The sequence below is a fragment of the Asterias amurensis genome, chromosome 16 (genome assembly GCF_032118995.1).
Source record: "Asterias amurensis chromosome 16, ASM3211899v1".
Classification (NCBI taxonomy): domain Eukaryota; kingdom Metazoa; phylum Echinodermata; class Asteroidea; order Forcipulatida; family Asteriidae; genus Asterias; species Asterias amurensis.
Genome location: NC_092663.1, coordinates 13,640,232 through 13,660,145, shown reverse-complemented (window position 1 = coordinate 13,660,145; position 19,914 = coordinate 13,640,232). Strand labels below are relative to the sequence as shown.

The following is a 19,914-nucleotide window of genomic DNA, read 5'->3' as shown; positions in this document are numbered from 1 at the left end:
ACCAGGACTCGAATCCACACTTTTGCTGGTCTCAAAATTCAAGAATTTGAGTCCGGTGCTCAAGAACCGCACGGGCACATATAGTCAAAGGACATTCGTCTCAAAGCAAAATTGGAAATAATAATATTAAATCGTTTTTCTCTTGCATTCCACTAGAAAAGCTCATCATATTGAAGCACTTCAGTTCGAATATTGTTACCGTCATGTTTGTTTATATTACAAATTTTATTGTTTATTGGTTTAATGGGTTTTTTATTGCTTATATTAGTGAAAGCTGTTTCTTTTTATTCGATATTTAGAGAGCCAAATTCTTGAATATTTGTCTAGGAATTTCTTGCTGGTATGAATTTTCACTGCTTACAATAATTAAATTCAATTCGACAGTGGAGTGGAGAGGGTCCCGTGTACACTTTTCATTATTTTATTTTACTATATATTTTGACAATTATGTTTATGTTTTTGTTGTTGACGCTTTTGTTGAGTGCGCTGTGGTAGTCACGTGATGGTCACGTGGAAGGTGCATTTTACTGTTTGTCGTCTGGTTTTGTATTATGGTTCATGGTTGATATCGTTTTTCTGCCATCAAAATAGGCCCCTTTAAGGCAGTGGACACTACATTACCCAAATTAATTATTAACATAAAACCCAACTTGATAACGAGTAATGTGGAGCTGTTGATAGTATAACATATTGTGAGAAACGGCTCCCTCTGAAGTATTGTAGTTTTTGAGAAAGAAGTAATCCACAAATTTGATTTCGAGACTTCAGAATTATCTGAAGGCAGAAAACTTCATCTGACCAGGGTGTTTTTTTATTCCATTATTATCTCGCAACTTCAACGACCAATTGAGTGCAAATTTTCACAGCGGGTTGTTATTGTATGCATTAAGTTGAGATACACCAAGTAGGAAGACTGGTCTTTGACAATTACCAAAAGTGTCCATTGTCTATTAAGCAACAATATAAGTTGTGTAGTCTTCACACACAAATCATTGTTAAATATCAGCTCATTTAGATTTAATACTAAAAAATATATATAGGCCTATATTTAAAAAAATTGTTAAGAATCAATAGGACGTGTTTGGATGGGCTTTTTAACAACACTAATTTGAAAAATTAAAAAGATAAAACCTTGAAAAAAAAAGAGTTGAAATCAGAAGTAAATTTTCTCTGTCGTAGGATGTGCGGTATTCCTTGCTGTAATAATTCTGGTGCAATACTAGCTAACTGTTGCAAACTACCTACCAGCAAAATGGCTTAAAAATGCAAAGGTTATTAAAATGGACTGACACTACGAATCCTATAAATGGTCTATAAATGGTCTGCCCTGCAGGCTGAAAAGCGGACAATACCACTGTACAAAAAGAGTCTGGTGGAGAATATGGAGTGGAAAAAAGGTGCAAAATGTCATGGTTTATTTTAATACAGGCAAAAATATGTACATGTTACCAAAAAAAAACACAGCTTAGCCAGATAGAGATAAAAATACACTTTTGGGATACTGTAGAGGAGCTCACTAAGAGATACACCTGCCCAAACCAAACACCCATGTAACTTCAATTACATAGGTTGGGTAATCATTTGGAATAACACATAGGGTAGTGCTCAAAGGGTGTACTGTATTACACTACTACTACACATATTAAACTATAAAACAGTAGACATACGAACACAACAGATCAAAGACAGAGGAGATCAGCAGAGCAAAATAAGTAAGGGTTTATACAATTACTTAAAAATCAATTGTGGGTTTTGATAACAGTAGATTTAAATGATCGCTTGGAAATTGAAAGACTATAGACAACGGTTGATGTTGGTTGGAGAGCGAGTTCCAGAGCTTATAGCCCCCCCCCCCCCCCCTATATTTAGCAGTTTATTGGCCCAAAGTTGTACACGACTAAATGGAGTATGGAACTTAGAAACTTGTCTGGCAAAATGGGAGCGAAAGTCGCCTTAAAAAGCGCGAAATGAGCAGCATTAAAGTAATTAGGAAGAAGACAAGTTGATACCCAGTGAGCTATATCAGTGAGTAGATATAGAGTGCTGCTTTTATGGTGTTTGTTCTTTATATTATTTGCTTCTCTCTTATTCGCTGTATTGCTTTTTTTTCTACAGGGCCCCAAGGGGGAATAGTGTTTTGACACTGATGGGGCTACACTTTATAAACAATAATTAACAAATAAGAATAATAATAGCTTTCAAATTGGAGCTAATTATATAGCATTCAACGATCATTGATAATACCGTATTTTATGCACAGCTGTGTTTCCTTTTATTTTGTTTGTATTTATTTTTTATTTTTTTCGCTCTGCGTATGATTTGCTAAATAATATTATTATTTCACTTCATATATAGACCATTACGCTATTGAGAACCTAAACCTCAAAGAGGATGTGGTATCTTGCAAAAGAGAAATCCATGTTGATTGCTGTCATTTATTGGATAGCTTTGTATCTTTCTAGATAGGCAGGGAGCATGCGCAGGTCACAATGTATTTTTTTATGATAATTGAGTGGGTTTTTTCTCGTAATTGTGACACGCGCAGTGTGACTGGATGCCGCTGTTTTGAGTGTATCGCATACGTGCGCTGTGCATCTCTGCTTCTCACCGCATTTGATCTCGGGCCTATTCGAACATCAGACGTCGCTTTGGCGCGCTTTATCAACCAAACTCCCGGCTTGATTTTTTTCTCAAGGGGTTGCTTTATTGACTCCTTCACTTACTCGACGCATAGGAATAAAACTCTCGCGTTCAACTCAGAAGAAGTAACCATTGGCGGCTAAAATATTGAGGTAAGTTTGAAATAATTTGTTGGGCTCTTACTTCACCGAGGCAAAACAAAGCTAGTACTGTGTGTTTCTTCGAAATCTTACTAAAATCTTAATAGACTTACACCTGAATGAAAACAGTTCATGTAAAGACTTCGGTTGGTCAGAATTTATTCTATAACAAGTCGTCATTAAGGGTTTTTTACTAAGACAAAATAGTTTTTAAACTTGAAACGTCGTTATCATTTTAAGCGTTTTTGTTATTAGTTAATATATTATCCACAATATTGTAAACTCATTTTTAAATTGCCAAAATGTATAACAAGCTAAAATCATGTTAAAAAAATCAACACTTAGTGTAAAATTCACGCGTTGTTTTTTGTATGTCGTTTTTTTTTTTAAATAATGCTAAATTGAACCTAAATTAATGTACCGATCTTGGAAGTTGAAATTATCACGTAATTAACCACAAGGGGAAACTTGACTAGATAGATTTTAATAATTTGCGGTTGAACAGGGAAACCTTTGACAGAGTGGGATTTGATCCAACGGCCTTTCGAAATAACGTACCGGCACTCGACCAACTGAGCTATTATACATCCCTTAAACTTTACTATGAAACTATTATCCCCGATGGGAAATTCATTTCGGCCCTTAACATCAATTTTTCAAAAATTTCAGCAAATTAAGTTTTACGGTGTCCCTTTGCTGGCAGTATCCCTATGGTGTAAATATTAAATTTAATATAGGTTATGATCACCCCTTTTACAGTGTGGCATAAACCAACGGACGCTACAATTGTTAATAATACATGGCCCCCTAATATGAGAGGAATAATTACCATAGAACAAATAATGTTGTCTGTAATGCCCCAGTGGGTTCAATCCATAATTATGATGAACAGACAGTGTATGTATGCATGATTCAAAAGATTCTATAATTTTCAATCCATATGCCCCCAACCCAGACCTCTATCATAAGAGGTTAATGCGGACAGTCTCTTTGATGTATAGTGTGATGTAAAACTTCTGATTTGATTTTTTTTTAAATAGGTCAACATTCTTTTTAAAACGATAGAAATCTGTGACTCTGCCGAAATAATCGAATCATACGATTGGGTGATTGATTTAACTTAATTAACACAGAAAAAACTGCGGCGGTCTCATGTCAATTAAACTACTTGTCAATAAAGTCATCTTAAAGGCACTGGACACCTAATTGGTAATTATCAAAGACCAGTATTCTCACCTGGTGTTTCCCAACTTTATGCATAAAATAACAAACCTGTGAAAATTTGAGCTCAATCGATCATCGAATTTGCAAGAGAATAATGCACAGAAAAACACCCTTGTTGCAGTTCTTCGTGTGCTTTTAGATGCACCTATAAGCTCCAGCTGAAGTCTTTTAAAATAATATTAATTGTTTGGGTGATAAGTTAACCTTTTCTCGAAAACTACGTTACTTCAGAGGGAGCCGTTTCTCACAATGTGTTATACTATGTAGTCAAAAACAAACTCAGGTGCAGTTGTATGAAGAAAACAAAATGAGAATCAAAATTATAACACTATGAGTATACATTCTTAAAAACATTCAACTTATAGTCAGTCACACACATTTTGCGTTTATATACTCAATCAAACATTAAAGGCAATGAACACTATTGGTAATTGTCAAAGACTAGCCTTAACAGTTAGTGTATCTCAACATAATATGCATAAAATAACAAACCTGTGAGAACTTGAGCTCAATCGGTCATCGAACTTGCGAGATAACAATGAAAGAAAAAAACACCCTTGTCACCAGAAGTTGTGTGCGTTTAGATGGTTGATTTCGAGACCTCAAGTTCTAAATCAGATTCTGAGGTCTCGAAATCAAACTCGTGGAAAATTACTTCTCTCTCGAAAACTATGGCACTTCAGAGGGAGCCGTTTCTCACAATGTTTTATACCATCAACCTCTCCCCATTACTCGTCACCGAGAAAGGTTTTATGCTAATAATTATTTTGAGTAATTACCAATAGTGTCCACTGCCTTTAATTGCAGTACATCTCACGTCATTATTCAACACAAATAAACAGGTGTTATGGTCTGTTTTAATTCTCCTCTTAAAAAATGGGACACATATTTTTAGAAAAAGAACCGTCAGAAGGAGTGAAGAATGCAATTGGAATGTCAACAATTTCCATCCGTATTTACAATTTGCAAAAGCGAAGTAATAAGAATGCCCCGGAGGTAAAAACAGAAATTGAAAAGGATTCAATAAATATAAAATGTCGCAGTTAATGTCTTTGATTGTCCGTGACAGTATTTTGCGCTGCGGGAATTGTCAATTAAAACACGCATTCAGCTTTTGAGTGTGTCCTTCGGGCGACTTTTCAATAGTAATGTACGCAAAAAAAAAAAAGCCTTTTGTTTGATTAATAGATAAAGCTATAAATTATCCTTAAGAATGAGACTAAATAAATCTTCTTTCCTTTTTAAATTTATTGTCCTTCTTTTCTCGTGTATAGAAAAACACGCTCTATGAAGCAAAACAAATGCATTAATAATGTTTTGTTGCGCCATTGAAACGCGTGCGAGGTCTCGTAATGAATGTTGACGTAATAATGGGGACGCGGGAGAATTTGTATTGTCTTCTATTGTTACATTCCTTTCTTGGTAGATGAAGTAAATTGTGGAAGAATGTCAAGCGATGCAGCATTATTGAAAGGGTTTGGACACCTTTTGTATAGATCCAGTTTTTGGTCATAACATGAATTTCCACTCACTGTGAATGAAGATGTATGTAATAAAAACGGCTTGAGCTCAAAATAATTGAGGCTTGTAAAAGCATAAAAAGCCGTCTCAAGTATTTTCTCCTTAAAACAAAATGTTTAAAAAAAAGAGGGAAAAAAAAGAAATAGAAAGCTTTTTTACCTCGGTTCCATATGCATTATTAACCTAGCAACTCTACGTATTTGTAGTCCCGTGTGTCACATCTTCGCGAAGGTTAAACCTTTATCAGGTATTGATGTTTTATCGACGTTCTATAACTTGCGTGAATTCAGCTCAAACTATGAGGCTCTACTCGCATTTGGTATGACCCATTCATCCGGTTGTTGTTTGTCAAGTTGGAAAGTCGGACACATTTATTAGCAACGAAAGATACTTGTCATGTAGAGTTAGTTCTTCAGGTACCAAGACAAGTCTCTAATTCTACCTGGCAAGTAGACATAAGTGCCTTCTGCTAACCGTCCTGGAGCATGTCAATTATGATTAAGGCGCTATATAAGTCTTGATACTTTTAATACATATCTGCACAGTCACATGCAATCTGGCCCATGGATCACAATTTGTGGTTTTAACAATTTGTTTAGCTTTGTCTCACCAACCAAGCATATGACGCACAGTATGAACAAAACTCATTAATTTAGGTGTTTGTTTGTTTATTCATAAACTCTTTGGTGGTTATGGGTCTATACAGATCCGTCTGTTTTATTGCTCGCACAATGAAGAAAATAGGTTTTGCTTGTACGGTATTTATTCATTTCGACCTCGTCATTCAGTATACAAAAAGATCAGCCCAATGGCTGTATGCATTGTGGTTCTGTGCGATGAAAACTTTAATCAATAACAAAAAAAAATGCAATTAAAAATCATCTAAACGTTATAAAATTATAGAGAGTTAAAGACAGTGGACACTATTGGTAATCGTCAAAGACTAGTCTTTACAGTTGGTGTATCTCAACATATGCATACAACAACAAATTTGAGCCCATTTGAGTACATTTGAGATAATAATGAAAGAAAAAACACCGTTGTCAAACGAAGTTGTGTGCTTTCTGATGCTTGATTTAGAGACCTCAAATTCTAAACTTGAGGTCTCGAAATCAAATCCGTGGAAAATTGGGGAGCTGTTGATAGTGTAAAACTATGTGGGAAACAACTTCCTCTGAAGTAACGAAGTTTTTGAGAAAGAGGTAATTTCTCACTAAAATAATAATAGACTTCTAGCTAAAAGTATTTTATTCCGGTCTGAAAGCACACAAATTCGTCCAACAAGGGTGTTTTTTGGTTCATCATTTTCTCGCAACTTCGATTACCGATTGAGCCCGAATGTTCACACGCTTGTTATTCTATGCTCATGATCTTGGATTAACCAAGTCAGAAAACTGGTCTTTGACAATTCCCAAACGTGTACCTTCCCTTTAAAATTAAAAAAAGTAAAAATCGTGGTTTTTACCACCATAAAGTAAAAATGATGTATTACACCTTTTCCAAAACCATCGACAGAAGATTACGGAAACATGTTGATGTGTTTCAACCAAAAATAAAACATTAACATTCAAGTAATTAAATATTAAGCTAAAGAAATACAAAATTAAGTCTACTAAAATGTGTTGTAACGAACCCATGGCAATCAGTAATGGGTCATTCCATGTCATACCAACACACTTTTTTACCTCATGCCTTCCGATTTTGATAAAAATTGCTGTGCTTGTAGAAAATTAATTTTCTGAAATGTAAGTCACTGTAATCTTTAATATGTTATCGTGACCTTTGACCCAGTTTTTAAAATAATGTATCATTCCAAAAATCAACGAAATAAAAATCACTTAATACAGCATGTCTTCCTCTATCAGAATCAACCAAGAAACAACTGGGCTCTTCAAAATTTACAATTTTATGACTATTTTTGTACAGTTGTTAGGTTACAAATTAGTCAATTTATAGACTTACATAATAAATCCACCAACAAAACTCACTCTTCGGTTTTTAAAGTTACTTAAAGTCTTCATGCTTTGCGATTTTTGTCTTGTTGATGGCTGATGTGGTTTAACCAGAATCAGAATTTAAATTATCAGCAGTGACGCACCCAGGATTTATTATTTTTTGGGGTGGGCCATATTTTCCCCAAATATTTCTTTCGAAGATTGTAAAACAAGAAATCAAAACAAATCAAACAAACAAATTGAATACCTTGGAGAGGCTGGGATAAATCCCCCAGACCCATCGTCCCCCACCCCCCCCCCCCCCTTTTCGGGTGCACTACTGTGATTATTAGTGATCCCAGTTAGAGATAACATCAAAGTTGAGATGGAAAAGCTGTCTGCCTTTCTTCAGTAGATCATCACAAACTTATGCAGTCTTGCTTTAACCCCCTGTGATGAATCTTGAACAACAAGTTAATGCATAATAACTTTCTGAGAAATCCTCAAGAACAATTTGTTTACCATGCTGCAACTCTGACTTCAGGGCCCATTTTGGTAGAGCTGTTCAGCAGCAGATGTGCTAATCGTGCGATTTCCATTTCATAGCGCCGCTAATCGTATAGCACACGAAAAGGCATGCTAACCTTCCGATGAAGTCAGAGTTGCAGCATGGTGACATTTTTTTTAACATCTTGGAAAGAATTTTGTTTGGGAAATATGCCCCCCCCCCCTCAACCCACAACCCAAACTAAATCCTGGGTGCGTCACTGCTGGTATCTTAAAGTATGATTCTGGTTAGACCACATCAGCCCTCAACATAAAAAAATCATTTACAGTTTTAGTAACTTTGGAAAGTTTGTTATTATTTTTTATTTATAAAGTAAAGTTTATAAATTGACTAATTTGTAACCTAACAACTATACAAAAATAGTCTTAAAGTTGTAAATTTTGGAGAGCCCAGTTGTTTCTTAGTGGATTCTGATAGAGGATGACATGCTCTATCAAGTGATTTTCATTTCGTTGATTTTTGGAATGATGCGTTATTTCAAAAATTGGGTCAAAGGTCACGATAACATATTAAAGATCACAGTGACTTGTACAAAAATAGTCATAAAGTTGTAAATTTTGAAGAGCCCAACTGTTTCTTAGTGGATTCTTATAGAAGAAGACATGCTCTATCAAGTGATTTTTATTTCGTTGATTTTTCGAATGATACATTATTTCAAAAACTGGGTCAAAGGTCACGATATCATTATTAAAGATTACAGTAACCTACATTTCTGAAAATTTATTTTTAACAAAAGAATTGATTTGAGCATGCAATTCTCATCATTTTGATACCAAATTTGCATAAATTTGAATTACAGTCAAAACTATAATATAAGAGAAGGGTACCAGCCGCATCTGTGGTCGCGGTATATGCGAACGGACACCAACCCTATTAAATCCACAACAACAAAATAGTCATGCATGAATCGTTTTTACACAGATTTAGATGTTTTGTGGTGAACAGTTTTTCAAACCAATTAAACTTTAAATGGAACCCTTTTCGAAATAGTTTTTTTCTTCTGCAGTCCCGAGCATTACCTAAACCATACTACTTACAATGTTGGTAACTATAACTTCAAATAAAAGTAATAATAATGTTCGAATAAACTTGGTTACGAGCAATGTAAAGCTGTTGATATAAAACATTAAACAAACCATTCTATACAACATTGTAAGGAATGGCTCCCTCTGAACTAACGTATTTTTATGAAAGAGGTAGTTGCTCACTCAAACATTATTACAAGACTTCGGGCCAGTAAGCCTTTTTATAGGCATCTGAAATCAAACACATTTGCGCAACAAGGGTGTTTTTCAATTTGTATTGATTTGCGAATTTATGCGTATGTTTGGATACACCATAGAATATTGTAGGTCTTTGACAATTACCAAAGGTGTTCAATGCCCTTTATACAGCTGTAATGCTTTTCGTGATGTAGTTTTTTATGCTCATTAATTTATTTGGAGTGTTTACAAGCTGTGACCCTAATACCTTTAAAGACAGTGGACACTACTGGTAATTGTCAAAGACCAGTCTTCTCACTTAGTGCATATCAACATATGCATAAAATAACAAACCTGTAAAAATTTGAGCTCGATTGGTCGTCGGAGTTGCGAGATAACTTTGAAAGAAAAAAACACCCTTGTCACACGTGATACGTGATTTCGAGACCTCAAGTTCTAAACTTGAGGTCTCGAAATCAAATTCGTGGAAAATTACTTCTTTCTCAAAAACTATGGCACTTCAGAGGGAGCTATTTCTCACAATGTTTTATATTATAACACCCCTTGCAAGTATTCTGCCTGCTCATTGGTTTAGAGCGCGTCACATGACATGTCTTAGTTTTGCTAGACGACGGCCGTGTGATAGTGCGTCGGTTTGCCATGCGCTAGTCCGAAGACTAGCACACGGCGCCGTGCGCTAGTCTGACAGACTAGCACACGGCGTGCAGTACCCAGACGTCCGTTGCGTGTACGAGGATGATAAATTAATAGTCTGTAACCATTTCGGATTGCACGACACTACATGCAACACAGTAAGTAAAAGTGTTTGCAATCTGTATTCGCGTCGTCCGTGGATTGTAGCATTCAGGTCTGTAACTTAATAATAATAGTACAGTATTTAGAAATGTTTGGGGTGTTATAAAACAAATATTGACTGCTTTTGCTCGTGCAATGGTTAAAAACTTTGACTCCCTCGGTGATCCCCGGAGCGTTCTATTTTCCCTCGGCTTCGCCTCGGGAAAATAGAACGCTCCGGGGATCACCTCGGGAGTCATAGTTTTAACCATAGCACTCGAAGCAGTCAATATTTGTATACTATCAACCTCTCCCCATGACTCGTTACCAAGTAAGGTTTTATGCTAATAAATATTTTGAGTAGTTAACAATAGTGTCCACTGCCTTTAATTAAGTATTACAGGAAAGAGCATGGCCTTGGGTTGTAAGTATCCAATTACCCGACAGCTGGTTCGAATTTAGACACGTAAATATGATAAAATAAATAATTGCATTTCACAGTAAAACATACATTAGGCCTATATGACTCGTTGACATAGACTCGCACTTGGTACCTGTACTCGAGTACTAGTTGAGTACCATGTTGATCTAGCACTGTACTCGGTCTCGACTTGCGTATATTATGCGCGGCACCAAAAACTCAACACTGCAGGCCTTTACTCAAAATTACGTAGTCGATACTAATAAACTGAATAACAAATCTGTACTCGGAGTCGTGTACTTGAAACTCAACTAAAGAAGTAGACCCTACATCACTCGTATGTTGTACCCGTAACTTTGTACTATACTTGAGTACCTTTTTGATGGTACTCCCACTAGTACTTGGACTCGGCTTGAAGATGCTCGTACTCGAGTCGATTATTCGATACTTGCCTACACAAAATTATATAGTCATATACTCAAAGTCTGTAATGGATACTCAACTGAAAAGAATTCTGTACTCGAGGTTTATACTCAACACTTGGCTGATTTTTTTTGTTTAACACAATTTAAATTCTCACGTTGATAAAGCTATCATTGAGTGTATTGACTGCACAGAATGCAGACATATACATTCAGGTTTTCGTTCTGATATCTGTTAATATAATGGTTCCAAATAAAAAGGCAAATCTTGTCACCGTTTTGCATTTTAGTATCCACTCACTTTATTTGTTTTTATTTGTTTACATTCTTGCCAGATTGATAGTGTTCTTACATGAGAGAACTGTCTTGCTTTTATACCACCACCGCGGAGTCGATTTTCGGAAAAGCAGGACAGTTCTTTTCAGAGTTGAGAAGTCTCCCGAATTCCGAAAATCTACTCCGCAGTATTAGAATATAAAGCAAGTCAAGAGCTCAGTATGATATCATCTGCCTGGCAAGTAGACACACATTGGTGTAACCGCAAACCAAATATACATACCTCACCATGCAATTCTGCAAATCTCAAAATAATATTATTAATACTACTTTTTATTTAATAATAATAATGATAATAATAATAATAATAAAGACATTTGTAAAGCGCCTAATGCAAAAAGCCTCTAAGCGCATAAAAGAAACAATAAAATAAACAATTAGAGAAAGATACAAGATACAATAAGCAAATTACAAAAAAAGAAGCTTTAAACAAATGAGCTTTCAACAGGGACTTAAAACATTGTAAAGTATTAGTTTGGCGAATATGTACAGGAAGACTATTCCAAAGAAACGGTGCGGCGTAAGAAAAAGATCTGTGGCCATAAAAAATGGAAGAAGCTCTAGTAGCAGAAAGCAATGACTGTTGAGATGATCGTAAAGTCCGAGTAGGGGAATAATGATGAACAAGTTCAGATAAATAAGCAGGAGATTGACATGTTTGAGCCTTGAAAGTTAACAGAAGAATTTTGTAAACTGTTCGAAACTTAACTGGGAGCCAATGCAATTGCATTAGTACAGGTGTAATATGGTGAGAATGAGGCAGACAAGAAACGAGGCGAGCAGCAGTGTTCTGTACACGTTGAATTTTAGCAAGATCTTTATCGGGGAGTCCATACAGAAGTGAATTGCAGGAATCAAGTCTAGTAGTGACGAAGGCATGAACAAGACGAAGAGTAGTTGCTTCATCCAGGTAGCGGCGAATTTGTGATATTTTCCTAATAGCCATGAGAGCTCCTTTGCAAACATTATCAACATGTCTACTCATGCACAATGATGAATCCATAATAACACCGAGGTTACGGGCAAATTCATATGGTTCAATGACAGACTGGGCAATTTGTACTGTTGGCGGAGAAATCTTTTTTGCGAAACGAGATCTCAAAAATAAAATCTCAGTTTTTGAGTCATTCAAAACAAGTTTATTTGACAACGCCCAAGATTTGACATCTTGAATGCACCCTTCAACTTTTGCAATGGCAGAAGCGCGATCAGCTGGATCAAATGTAATGTAAAGCTGGGTGTCGTCAGCGTAAGCAACACTAGAAATACCATGGGCAGCAATGAGGTCTTGCAAGGGTGCACTGAACAATATAAATTCAAGTAAAGCCACCATCTGGTGGCAAGTAATAGCGATAGCTCATTCAGTCTATGAGGTCGTTCACACGCCGTACTAAAGTTGGTCTAAGTCCACTTAGACCGGTTCGGGTTCAACTTTTGTGCGTGTGAACGCAAATAAAGTTAGACCGGATCGGGTTTAAACCCCAAAACTTAAACCGTCCAGCGAGGCGGTCTAAGTCTAAACCGGTTCGGGTTTATCTTTTAACACTGCGTGTGGACAGAATGACATCCGGTTTTAACTCACAACGGACGACCCATTGTGTGGTTCAATGCACACGCCCGGGACCCGGAGTATTTGTATACGGTTTCTGTTGCCTCTGATGCTGAAAAGCACCGAGTATTTATATTACTTTCTTGCCGCTTACCGAGTTGGCGAAACCCTCTCGATCGGTGTATGCAGTTTAACACAGGCCCACGCCCATGATTTATTTAATTCTGAAACAAAATTATATTTTCCAAGCTTTTTTTGTTGAGTGTCCTACAATAAATTGAAACTGCTTTACATGCGTATACTACGAGCGCAGCGAAGAAGCATTTTTGTAATGCTTCTCACATGTACAGCGCTGCCATCCCATAGTGATCACTCTCTGATATCCCATAGTTATCCATCACCGATCCCGTGGATGTGCCTTTCTATTACTTTCAATCTTGGAGAATGAACTGCAGTGGGCGCGAGGCTGTGTGTAGGGGAAATTCCCTACGCCAGCAATATCACCACGTTGTTGGGAAGTTGGGAAAATACTGCAAAGTACATGTATCTACGTAACTTGCACGTGTGTAGTTGTGTTTATGAACGAATCAGAATAAAAATCGCGGCACCAGCTTTTGAGAGATCGCAACTTCCAATCGATTGAAGTACAAACTAAAAGTATTTATTAAATCGGAAACAGTGGTATAAAACAAAACACAAAAATGAAACGTGTTCTGTTTCATGGAATATGGACAATATTTTGGTGAGTTTTCTCGGCGGTTTGTATCAATATTTTGTTTGTTTAAAAAAATAATTTCGAGTCGTGTTCATGTTTGTTTTAAGTGCCCATATCCTCCTAACGGTAAAACTGTTACCGCGTTCGATTGAGCCATTTGTATCCAATAATTATGCCCTGTCTGATCATCCAGGGCATGGGACACTCAGTATCTCGGCATACTCGGTGCGTGAATCTGATGAACAAAACCGGATGTTAGAGCAACGGGTCGCGTCTACTTTGACCTCTTAAAACCGAAGATAAACCGGATCGGGTTTAACTCTGTGCTGTCTGAACGCAATGGGTTTTTATTTTTACGACCACCCCCCGCTGCTCGTAAAAGTTAGACCGGTTCGGGTCTAAGTTAGCACGCTGTCTGAACATACCCTATTCCATCCCTTCATCTGGGAGGTTTTAGCTAAAGAAGCAAAGACAGCCAGATTATAATCCATAAGCCTCAGTAATGCCGTGCGGCTCCTTTATGGTCCCCACCATCTCAAGAGGCTCCCCCAGTGGGTTGGAGGAAATTACCATTACGCTCTGATAATATTCAAAGACCTCGCGGTGGACTTGATTGCCACGTCATGGGAGGTCCAAGGAGGGAAGTTTATGCAAATCAGACAGGGCTGACTGGAAGCACATTCCTCTTCGTCGTAATGAATTTAACCGTGTTACTTTCATAAAACAGTTTGCATAATTTAATGGCATGAGTTTAGACCGAATCCGCTCGAATTTCATTCGCAAATCCATGGTTCCGGGACAGCCCGGTCAGGTCTCTTATAAAGGACCGGGTTCCAGGGTAAATTCCGACCCGAGCGAGTGTTGGTTTTTGGGGCTTCATTTAGGTGCCCTGGTGCATTTAGCTTACAACCACTTAAATTACTATTGGTAATTACTCAAAATAATTATTAGCATACAAACTTACTTGGTAAGGAGCAATGGAGAGCTGTTCATTGAACAAAACATTGTGAGAAACGGCTCCTTCTGAAGTAACGTAGTTTTTGAGAAAGAGATACAAGTTCTCTCTCAAATATTAAAAGACTTCGCACCTGAAGCCTTTCAATACTCACAAATTTGTGCAAGAAGGGTGTTTTTTATTCATTATTTTCTTGCAACTTCTAGGACCAATTGAGTCAAAATGTTCACACATTTGTTATTGCATGCATTATGTCATGATACACCAGGTAAAACACCAGTCTTTTACAATTACCAAAGGTATCCAATGCCTTTAATACACGTGTCTTTAGATGAAGAAAACAAAATTAAGAATGATTAGGTCACCAACTTTGGGGGAGAAGGCCATTATCTCTAGCCTGCATGGATATCTGTTTCAAATCCGGCGAGGGTTTGACATTTAATTGAATTCACTTTAACGCCTCCAGACGAGAGACGTGTTTCCTTATTCGTACTGGTCGATTTTGTTCGTGAATTATACAAAATAATTATACCAAGCTCTAAAAACACAGTTTACAAACCCTCTGGTTTTGTTGATCGAAGAAGATGATGTGATTATTTTTGGACTTGTAAATCTTGTTTTTGGCAAATATTTATTTCTGGTACTGAAGACAAGGAATTTAAATAATTGCCTCCCACTGGAGAGAGTGCCCTGTGCGAAAGAAGCTGTAAGGGGAAAGTGTATAAAACTTTAGAGCTGATATTTTTCGGCAAAGTGCCATTCCACGTCTCTCCAACCTTATTTTTGCATATTACTGCCCACCCCCCTCTTCCACTCCATTTGCGCTTGTATATCTCTACTCTTGTGGATTGATTTGTGGGGTTACACTTCGATTGACCTTTAATAGACCTTATGCACATGACGTCATTTCAGTAGGGCGCCCTCAACTAGAGGTCAAAAGGAGGTTGTTCATTGGTCAATTCTGTGCGCCGGGCGTACAGATCGGTGCGTCTCGATTGTTTCGTCACCGTTTTTCCTCTAAGATGGCGGCTGGATGACGTCAATGCATAAGGTCTATATTGTGTCTAAGTAATGATTGTGTTTTGTATTTTTGTAACAACTTGCTAGTATCGCTATAACTTAGCTGTTTTGTTCGTTTTTTAACGTAAAAAGAACAAAATGATTACAAAAAGAACACTAGACCCAAGCTCTTGTGTTTTTTATCATTGTGTGTTTTGGTGTGGGGTTTTTTTGTGTGTGTGTGAAGGGGTTTGAGTTAAGAAAGCGATTTCGACGCTTTGAACTAGAACACGCTGGACCTCACAAAACTTTATCATGAAAATGGTAGACTACTTGCTTCTTTCATGGAGAAAAATGTGAACAGATAAACCCCAAGGGATGTAAGAATTTAGGGCACTGCTCTATATTCTACATCCAACTCGTGCTGTGATTTAAATAAATGAACTCGTTTTATTATCATGAATTAATCGTCAATTGTTCGATCTATATTCTGAAATGTTTTCAACCTAAATCTTTTAAAAGTTCCCTGGAAGGTTCTCTGGGAATTAGACACTAATGGCTCTTATAAGGCGCATCTTCCGGGAGAAGTCTTTGTGGCTTTGTCTTGAATTCTGTTTCCCTGCAGCTTTATTAGGACCCTGTAAATGCCCCCGATAAAGCTCTTGAAGACGTAATTTGAGACGTTGACTGAAGTTGATGGGGTTTCGGGATTTGAGGAGGATGGGTGTCTTTCATCGAGAGCTCGTTTTGGAGGACAGCGGAGATGTCACGATTCAGAAAATCATATCTGGGTTTTTGATTGTTTTGGTCAGGTTCGTCCCTGTCAATGGTCCCTGCGTGGCGTGAGTCGGCTTTGTCCGTATTGTGTTGTACGTGGGTTACATTGCATGCCTGTGTGGAACCATATAATGGATCAAATTAAAGGGGAACACCCAAGTGAACTTCAACGTCTAGATTGGCAGAAAATTAAATTTTGGCACAGGCGAACATGCTATAAAATGACTTAAGTGAATTCCGTTGCTATGTGCTATAGTGGTTCAGCCATGTTGTATGTTATACATGATGGCGCTGTTTTAGCTTGTGACGTCATACAAGTGATTAGTAAACCTAAACGACCACTATGAAGAACCGAACAAGTTATTTTGGTCACCTCTGAAGGTCTTTATTTGTTTTCTAAAAAGTGGTATTCGTCTATATGTGCGTGGATTTTTATTCTTTCCATATGCGTGGATGTTGATTCTTTCCATATAGTGACTCTCATCGGAATTTTAAATGCACATCTTCCCCGAGAGAAAACAAAAGTGTCTAGCCAGTAAAGCGCCTATGAGCTTCCGGGGTTATTTGTTACAACACATGTTTTATAATGGTTGTCATTAGAAAAAAAGGCATTTTAGGTTAACCAAACACCGTTTACAACTAGTCACAGCCCAGCAATTGTACATTATAGCCTAATGCGCAGGGAGTGTGCATGCTGCTTCGTCGTGGACCAGAAGCCGATAGATGGATTCATCTTACGACATTTGCACTGTCTGTTTGTTGAAGTAATTAAGACGCTAGCACCGCGTCAATTTCGATACTCATCGGGGCTCGGGCCCGGCTCGTCCAGGGGCCCAGGTGAAGAATTCTCTCTCCAAACACCGCCGATTATCAAGGAGGAATATTTATGCCTTGTTACTTCACACTGTGATAAGGATATATAAAGGTGCGTCAATATCAGGGGGCGTACTATCGGTTAAATAGAGGCCAGCGATTTGAGACGCAGCGGGGTTATCAATCTATGGATAGTCACTAAGGGTCTCCTTTTACGGGGGGAGGGGGGTGGGGGCTGAGAAGGAAGAGTTGTGACTACAGGTTGTGTTTACATGGTACTGCTAGAGTCGACGAGATGCCTGTAGCTCTGTGTACTCTTTGGCAATTGGCGATTTCCATGTCGGCTGCAGTTTCAAACTAAAGACGCACTGAGTTTAGGCAAGGCATAAATTGGTTAGGCTTGTTTTAAAGTCAGATGTGGATATAACATGCACGGCTGTGATATCTTGGCATGAAATTTCAACATGGGACTTTGCCCAGTAGAAGTAGAAGTGTGTGGCACATGAATGTGTCTCGCCTTCTTTGTTGACAATGCTCCTGTTAAAACGGGCTTAACATTTTAACCACCAAAGCTATAGATGAATCTGGGCTAGACATTATTGGCTAACGTTTTGGCTAACGGCTTCGTTTGATGACGTACGCACTCCGTCTTAAAGGCAGTGGACACTATTGGTAGTTACTCAAAACAATTGTTAGCATAAAAACTTACTTAGTAACGAGCGACGGGGAGCCCATGTTGGTAGGACAGGACATTGTATGTTAAGCATTGGTCTGAGAGTTTCTTGAAATTGAAAAACCCAGGGTGAGGTCAGTTGAGGCCTGTCTGTCTTCTTTTTCCTTTATTTTTCCAGAAACATCGGCTTTTGGTGGTGGTGTTGTTGTTGTTGTTGTTTTAGAGCTTATGTTGTTGCCAATGGTCTATTAGCCTGATTGACAAAAACAAATTGACAAACAAATATATTATGGAACCAATATTCACAACTTCGAATCCTTATTAACGGATTTTGAATCCGTAATACCCGATACGTGTTACCCTTATTAAATACCAATATTACATTTCGAATCAGTAATAACGAATTTCGAATCCATAATAACGAAATATTAATACGTGCGAACAGATTGCGAATCAGTAACAACGGATTATGTTCTTTCGTGTACAGCCAATCAACTCCTCAACATTATTTTCACTCTTCGATTCACACTTCTCTCGTGCCATTATTACTCGTCTAGAACCAAAATATGCGGCCATGTCTCCATGAAACAATTCGACATTACCGAAGAGCCCGAGCACAAGATTGCCGGATATCCCTCAATGATAGATGAAGTTACAATATCTCTCTCTATCTGGCTATTACCAACCAGAACGAACATAATCTTTTGAACCCTGACGACTTCTTTAAAATACCAGGGTCCAAATGTGTGGCTCTGCTTACCGCAGAATTCTGCGCTTAACCACACCATTCGCTGCCCGCAGGCAAGCGACGAATTTCTGTGCTAGCTAAAAGCATGGACTGCCCAAACCCCCGCTAAAATCCCCGCTAAACCGTGAATTATACGCGTGACGTTGGTACATAGTTCTCTGCTACCGCAAGCGCCAAATGTTTGCTCACGGTAAGAACAGCAGGGCCATGAGATTCAACAAGGAGCTTGTGTTTGGCTTCGGGAAAGATGCACAGCAGCGCATACTGGGGAAAAAACATGAAGTACGTGCCGTCGCCATTATAAACTGCCCAGGTATCCTAGTTGTAATTTATCCGGGCAAAACGCTTCGTCTAGCCCCATCACAAAACGGCACTAAAAACACCGGTCCCCGACGCGGATTCCGCACTTCAAAAACTACCCAGGGAGCTACGGATAGTGGCGGTGGAAAACGGAGACCTAATTACCACTTTAAAAAACAAAACGCCAAACCAAAGGAGGGGTTTCTAAACAATCAAGCCTGCTGCTAAGGCCAATGTTTGAAGAAAACAAACTAAAATGCCCTCTCATTAAAAAGCACTTGATGTCGTGGTCGCCACCATCAGTTTTCATCCGGGGAGAGCGCTTGTGGTTGTGTGTTGGGAATTCGAGACCGGGCCCGGCTCGATTTGCTAATGAAGTATAGATTTGAACCGGCCATGTCTCCTTCAAACTACCCGCAGTCATAACCTGCGCGTATAGGTTTACACCGCGGTGTTGTGATTCCTGTTCGATTTTACTCAATTAAAAAAAAGCCAGGCATGGACACAGTGCGTTGCAGGTCACAATTTTTACTTAAAGGCACAACCGTCGATTTCACCAAACGCTATGATTATCCTATCTCGAGTTAGGACGGTTGTCCTTAACTTAGGATGGATTCAATGCGTCATTATGTCTATGAATGCATAACTTAACTCGTCCTAAAGTGGCACAGTACTGTGTTGCAGGTCACACTTTACTTAAAGGCACATCCGTCGATTTCACCAAACTCTTTACCTATAAATATTTAGGATTAATTCTTAGGACAATGGACGAGTTCGGATTCGTATCCATTGACGTTTAATAAGACACATTTAACCCATTCTAAGTTAGGACGGTTTACTCGTCTCTGTGCCAAGCAACTATCGTATAATTTACAGAGAGGCATATACTTTCGTAAAGCCTATAAACGTATTCGTCCGTCTAAGCCGCAGTAACAGTTTTGGGGCTGTTTGTGAATTCACCAAATTCTGTAAATCCTCCTTTGAATGAGTGTTGGCTCTGAAAAGAGCCGGTTTGGTCTCGACGTTTCGAACAGTATGGAGAAAGACAAGTGCAGTATCTCGACTGCCAGAAAGTCCCTGCAGGGAACAAACAAGTACCATATTTGTATACACAAAGGTCACGTAGTCTCTAGTAGACTGACTTAAGCCTGATTTCTATGCGAAACAATCACTGGAAGTATC

General features: G+C 38.2%; 1 protein-coding gene across 4 annotated transcripts in view; it reads left to right on the top strand.

The window, feature by feature from the left end:
- Window positions 1-2,626: 2,626 nt before the first annotated feature.
- The window catches only part of LOC139948787 (PDF receptor-like), a 121,467-nt gene continuing 104,179 nt past the window's right edge, over window positions 2,627-19,914 (top strand). For all 4 annotated transcript variants that reach the window (XM_071947115.1, XM_071947113.1, XM_071947116.1 and 1 more), the window contains exon 1: window positions 2,627-2,792. The gene's annotated coding sequence lies outside the window, so the exon portion shown is untranslated. The remainder of the gene's footprint in view (window positions 2,793-19,914) is intronic.